The 6,788-nt window shown below is 40.7% G+C and overlaps 1 protein-coding gene across 1 annotated transcript in view; it reads right to left on the bottom strand.

The window, feature by feature from the left end:
- Nucleotides 1–822: 822 nt before the first annotated feature.
- The window catches only part of cd276 (CD276 molecule), a 139,052-nt gene continuing 133,086 nt past the window's right edge, over nt 823–6,788 (bottom strand). Inside the window, exon 8 of the mRNA XM_015378509.1 lies at nt 823–1,727. The gene's annotated coding sequence lies outside the window, so the exon portion shown is untranslated. The remainder of the gene's footprint in view (nt 1,728–6,788) is intronic.

The raw sequence follows: 6,788 nt of genomic DNA, 5'->3' as shown, positions 1-6,788 counted from the left end.
CTGTCCCCTCTTCCAATGAGATTTAGAAGTCTTTGCAGAGATTTCAGTATTTGGGCAACACTCCGCTTGCAGAATACAAAAATATTTTCCAAGACTGGCACTTTCTTTCTTTATTCCCAGTATATTTTACCCCTTCCAAATTCTTGAATGAGAAAATGAGCGTTTCTAAGGAAAGAGCCAACCAAATAAACCAGTCTTTGGGCCTGGAGCCACTAATCTGTAATTTAATTTCACGCAGGCGTCTGGGGCGTGAGGACACAGACCAAGGTCAAGGACGACTGTACAGACTGCTCTGTATGTTTGGGCACAACCTGGGGTTTGATCAACACTTTCACAGAGCTTAAACAGAGGAGACGGTGTTGTGGTGTGTGTGTATGTGAGAGTGTGTGTGTCTATGTGTTTTATAAGTATTTCCATGATAGCTGCTGAAATCAGACTTGATGCAAGGTGGCTATTCAGCGTATGACAGCAACAAATATTCACAGAGAAAATCCATTATTCAAAACGAGTAAAATGTTTGCAGTGACTGAGCATCTGCAAACAGAGAGAGATTAGCCCCAAAATAGGACTGCGTCTAACTGGAAACAATTCAGCATGTCAAAATTGATCTGCATGTAAATGAAATATTTGTATTACTTTGACTGTAATTCACGCTTTACTCATTACGTAGTGTAGTCAGTGGATAAATCACCTAATGGAATGTGGAAGGGTGAATTTGAACAGCATGGCTAATCGTGTGGTAGAAGGGAAGAAACATCTGAAATAAACTCAACCATGTTCTGAATAAATGAAAACAGAGCTCCCACCCCGAAGAATAAAACCAATAACACCAGTGACAGTTTAAATATGTATCTTTAATGTCATTAGGCACTGTTTTTTTGTTCATTCTTTTTTTTCAAACAAATGGCTTTGGTATTCATATATAGGCAATTGGTACCTAGGCTAGTTAAACTACTGTAAAAAAGAAACAATAAAACAAGATGTACGTTCCTGCAGCTTGGAACAGATAAAACATCCAACATCAGCTGACGAAAAAAGCTAAGATTGTTTTTCTTCATTAAAAACTATTTCTTACATGTAAAGCTGTCAGGTCAGAGATTGGGACAAGAGTTTCACATGCGCCATTTGAGGTTTGTTAGAGCTTTGCTGGCATTCACTTTCAATTGCCTTGACTTACTGAATATAGGAGAGTGGTGCACACTGACAGGTACAAGTTACTCCAGCGACAGACGCTAATTAGCAAGTCCCGGAGTAGTAGGGAGAGCCAGGCTCTCTCTTTGGCAACTGAAGCAGGGTCATCTCTTTAAGTGTCTCATTTCCTATTAGACAGCACATCTCTGGCACACACCCCATCTCGGCGTATGCAGAGTGATGTCAGTGACAGACAAAGGATCCTGTCACATCCTGTAGTTTTCAAAGGCAGCTGTCGCTCTACGTGCCACAGACAACACAACTCACTCAACTGCATTTACTCACTGTTGTGCATCTCCGTCGAGAGAATGAAAGGAAGGCAATAGAAACTAATGGCACATGATATGTTTAAGTGTTTGGAGTGAAACTCGAGGGAAAGTCTTCGAAAGAAGATGATGGACTCATCTCCTGCTCAGCGAGGCTTTGACATTCTGCAGGGGATGCTGGAAAGTCTCCAGGTTGATGGATAGGTGGACTGGGATTACCCGCCAGACTCGTCCTCTTCTTCCCCACCCCGACCGTCTGGCCTCCAAATACTAAACGAGACAAGAAACAAAACAGAGAAAAATTATGTTGCTGCGAACCTGAAAGCTTGTTTTAAATTGTTATGATGGTTATAAATAAAAAAGAAGAAACACATCTACAGGAGTGTCACTAGAAATTTTGAGTCCCATTAAAATATTAGCCTGAAACTGACTCACAAACTGACTATTAGTCTCGCCTCTAACATCAGGCTCTACCTAGACCTTTTCTAGATGAATATGCCGTGTGCAACACCATATTGTACATGTGTCACATCATTAAGTAGTACATTTGTATAAGGGGAATCTTTCACCCTTCTGAGCACTCCTGATAAGCCATACAATTATTATCATTCCCTTAATGTGTCAGAGGTGAGGTTAGTCTAAAGTCAATAGCTGACATTCAGTGGAAACATTCTAGAACCAATTAGATAACGAAGGATACAAAGACATCTTTTTTTTTTTTTTTTTTTAAGGGTCTTACGGCAGCCAATTGTTGAAATTTTAAAAATGGAAACATATCTTCAGAAAAACAATTAGTGGCATGGTATATTGTATTTATGAACTGAACGTAAAAGGGCCATAACAACAAGCAGACCATTAGGACTGATGCAATAAGGTTCCGCTTGATACTCGTATCTATTTTTTTATTTTTATGTATTTATTTATTAATTAATTTGAGCAGTAAGTCTGCTGAAAAGGAGTGGACTGAAGCAAAGGCTTATAAACACCCTCCCCTTAAATATGAAACTTTATTGAAAATGACTTAGAGGAAAAAAGAGTATACAACGGACAACAGAGGCAATAATAAATAAGGGGTGAGTGAAAGAGATAGAGACAGGAAAAAGTGAATGAAAAGAGAGAAATCACTATCCGAGCCACTCAGACCCCTGCACACCATTGGTGCTCTATCCCTGGAAATCCCTTTCAACGGCAGCCTCTGCCCCAGTCGCCTCTTTGCGGTTTTCCGCTAATATTGGCGGTGGCTGGAAGGCGTTTTTCAGTTACATAATCGAAACTGTAGGCACCAGAATAGTAAAATTCACATACTTTGCCGGCAGGTTTCGATATTTTAAGTTAAGTTAGGCGTTAATCAACTGCATCAACAGCGCTGTATCTGTCTCCCTGCCAGCTCTAAGATAAGCATCTCTGATTGGTTGATGTGGCATGTCGAGCAGCAAAAGTTGCTCAGAAGCTCATGAGGCGCTGCTTCAGCTGCTCAAAATGCGCTGCAGGACCTTTTGCTGCACCTTGATGCGTGTCAACCATTGACTTTGCATGTAAACTAGCTGCTTCTGCTGTCTCTGCTGCTTGCGATCTGAACATAGCATTAGCAAACATTAAAGATAGCTGAGTCAAGCTTCCTCATGCATCCCCATTTCCGATCACTAGCCCTTACTCAGCAAGAGAAAGATCATTTATAAAAAAATGTAGACTCAAGGCTTATGGCATCATATCTGTGGTGAAAAAATACATATTTGAGGCTATGTAGTTGTTAGTATTTAATATTCTGATTTCCAGAAAATGCTCTCCTTGGCTTGAGAGCAGCCACACAGTGGGCTCATATTAGATATGGTCTCTGTTCCACTGCAAAACAGGAGGCTCACTGTCCCTAAATACTGACCAAACGTTATATTTAAGTGCAAACTGATGCTTTTGAACCATTGAAATCGGAAATTGGAGTCTTTTTTAAAATTTCAGAATATTTTTTTATTCTTTAAAAATTGTTTCTCCATCATCTTTGATTACTTTAACACACACCTGCTTAGCTTCTTGCTCAGAAACCAGTCTACTTGTAGAGCAGGTCGAGCAGAGGGAGGCTTAAAGACCGCTGCTACTCTTAGCTTGCTAAATATTTCCTGTATCCATTAATTCACTACAGCTGTGAAATATATGAATCCGGAGGGTTTTTTTTCTTTAGAAATATGAGCTACATGGGGAGAAAAGTGAGCTATTTGTCTCCGCCTCCACTAGCTGTCTGTGAAAAAGTTGTGTGCTCTGCTATGGTAGATAGACTGAACCATTTTACATAAACAGAGAGGAAGGGTGGGCACTGAAAATATTCCTTTATTTTTCAAGTAATCCATCACCTCTTTCAGCCCTTTTCAACACCCGCAATCAGGCACAAGATTACGACCACTCTCATGTGTCAGAGGTGAGCTTGTTCTAACGTGAATAACCATGAATACTGTATCTCTCTTTCATGGTACCTGTAAGGGGCCTCTTTTAAGAGGAACATTTATAATGCAAAAGGCAACAAAGATTCATGTGTTTGCTTTTCTGGCAACCAGATGCACTACAGATAAATGGTATTGTCATGATCTTGGCGCTGATGGTTTGTTTTTTTTCCTTTGCTCCTTGCTTTCCTGTCTATTTGGTTCTGCGGCTGATTATCGCTGATCATTTCCACCTGGTTCCTCTACTATTTAGGTTGTGTGTTTGCCTCCCATCAGCGCCAGGTTATTCGTGTGTTTTGGTGAGACGTTCCCTAGCTTTCTTTAGTCTGTCTGTTTTCCTGTTTATGACCAGTTTTCTGCCCTGTGGATCTCTAGTTTTGCCTTGCCCCTGTCTGCTCTGATCCTGGATTCTACCGGCTTGTGAACCTGGAACTGTCTCCTGACTTCGGCCTTGGATTTCCCTTCTGGACTCTGTTGCTGCTCTGCGTCTGCTGCTCGCTCTCTAGGAACTCTGGGGGCATCGCCTGCTGCAACTGCGGTCAAACCTCCACGAACGGACTGAACTTTGAATCAGGTCAGTGACTTTGCTCCAAGTCGCATTCAGCTCCACATCCAGTCACTGACCTGTATTCTCCTATCCCTGCAGAGATCCGCCCCGCAGCAGACGAGCAGCCCTGCGCACCTGTTTGTTAATAAACGCTTTGAACTTCCCCACTGCCTGTCTCGCCTTGAATGCTGGGTCCAACATTCTGAGATCATTACAGATATTCTGGTTAGAGGTAGTTCTATGCATTTGGAAACGTTCTCCTGGAAATCCTGGATCTTGCTAGTTATTGGAATGGTACTCTATCAAAACAGCTTCCCTGATTGAAACAGTTTTCCTTGTTGGCCTGTTTCCTACTCAGTCCTATTTTAACGGGTAATTGAAAATCTTCCCAAAGGTTAAGAATAGTGAGGAATTGCTAAAGAGTTTACTTGTCTTCCAAATTCCCCAGATCTCAATCCCTCTCCACCATCTTTGCAGGACAAACAGCTTCAGTCACATCACAGCTCATAGGAGTTAGAAGATCTGCTTCTAAAATGTTGCTACCACAAATCACACTCTCAGAGCTCACTGGAGTCCATGTCTCAAAATGTCAGGGGCTTTACTGACAGCAACACTTTTAGGTTAGTTATAATATTATGTCTAATTTGTGCATAAAATAATTTGACAAATAAACTCTGAACAGGTTATGCATTATGAAAATACAACTACAACATGGTTCCTCCTAACATTCCAGCAACCAACACGTCTCTTTAAATCAAGACATCCTCTCTGTGTGTCTCTCTGAACTTCTCCTCCCTCGAAGCCCCTGTGGACCACCCCACTGAGAGCAGAGCGAAAGAAATTGTTCTCCTTGCATCATTAAACAGTTTGAATTAACTCGGGTGGAATTTAATTATGTCACACATGACATTCCCCTACTTGAGGCTTTTAAAGGCAACATAGATTAGCTAGCTATAGGCTTGGAAGTTTAGTGTTATTTAGTCCAGATCTAAATGTTTAGGGAAAAGCTGATTTTCTGTGTGTTTCTCAGATATTGAACACATGTATTCTAAGATGGACCCATAATCTCTGAATTAGGATAAACACTCTTTGTTCAGATTTCAACTGTCTTGTCCTAATTATTTTGTCTTGAACAAAATGAAATATAAATAATTGACTTTTCATAAGCTAATTACTTAGTTGTAAATGCTCACTTAATAACTTATTCCAGTTATAGTATAGAAGCTGTTTGCAGCACATAAGTGACACTAATTATAATCCCTTTAATATATTTTACACACCAGAGCCAGTGTGATGTGGTTTAGTCCTAAATAAAAAACCCTAAATGCACATCTAGCTACTTGAGAATATGTCAAATCACAAACTGATGTAGTTAAGGAGTCTGCTGCTCCAAATGATAGAAAATCCATTTGCCCAGATTCTCTCCCTGTCAGGAAAGAATCCAACCTGCCATCTTATCCATCACCCAAATGAAAACGCAAATCTCACACGTGCATTTTTTTCATCACATTCAAATCCCTCAATATCCCTCCAGAGATCACTAAGGGGGAATGTCTCAAAGTGGATTGATCCAGTAAGAGGGTCAGAGGTGAAATAAGAAAATAAAAGCAATACAGAAACTGCCCTTTCATAAAGATCCGGAGCTAGTTATAGTCTTCTGATATAACATGTCTGGACTTAAGAAATGAAAAACTAAAATCTGTCTTAATGGTACAAAAATGATTTTCTTAGTCAGGGAATTTAATGCGGTTGTTTAAAAAAAAAAAAAAACTGCTCTTCCCGCTTAACAACTCAGAGACAAGTTGAAGAACAAATCCATTTAGTGGCGGTACACTGGATAGAAAACTAATCTATTTAGGCTATAGGAGGATGTTCACACAAATAAGATGCATTAGGTTTAATATAATATATGTTTGGCTGTGTCTCCATCCTGGAGAGAAATATCAGCTGAGCTGCTGCCATCAACACCTTTGTGTATAGATGTTGGAGCTTGGTCTGTTTTTCAGTTTAGTCCTGTTTCTCTGACTGTGACTAACTGGATGTGCTCTCTTCATCCTCTGACATGGGAGTTTGCTCGGAGCTCGTCTGCCTGGCTGTGTGTTTCCTGGACGGGGCCGCCTTTTACAGTTGCTTTTTGTATCTCTGTTTCTGTCTCATTGAACCCCATTCGGCCTCGGCAGACGGCCGCTCACACTGAGCCTGGTTCTGCTGGAGGTTTCTTCCTGTTAAAGGGGAGTTTTTCCTCTCCACTGTCGCTACAAGCACGCTCAGTGTGAGGGATTGCATTCAAATCAATGAGTCGATGCAATCAACTGGGTTTCCTTAGATGGAAAATTATGAATCAATTTGACT

Source organism: Cyprinodon variegatus, unplaced genomic scaffold (genome assembly GCF_000732505.1).
Source record: "Cyprinodon variegatus isolate N-32 unplaced genomic scaffold, C_variegatus-1.0 Scaffold173, whole genome shotgun sequence".
Lineage (NCBI taxonomy): Eukaryota > Metazoa > Chordata > Actinopteri > Cyprinodontiformes > Cyprinodontidae > Cyprinodon > Cyprinodon variegatus.
The sequence above is the reverse complement of the archived record's forward strand: the minus strand, read 5'-3'. Positions and strand labels throughout refer to the sequence as shown.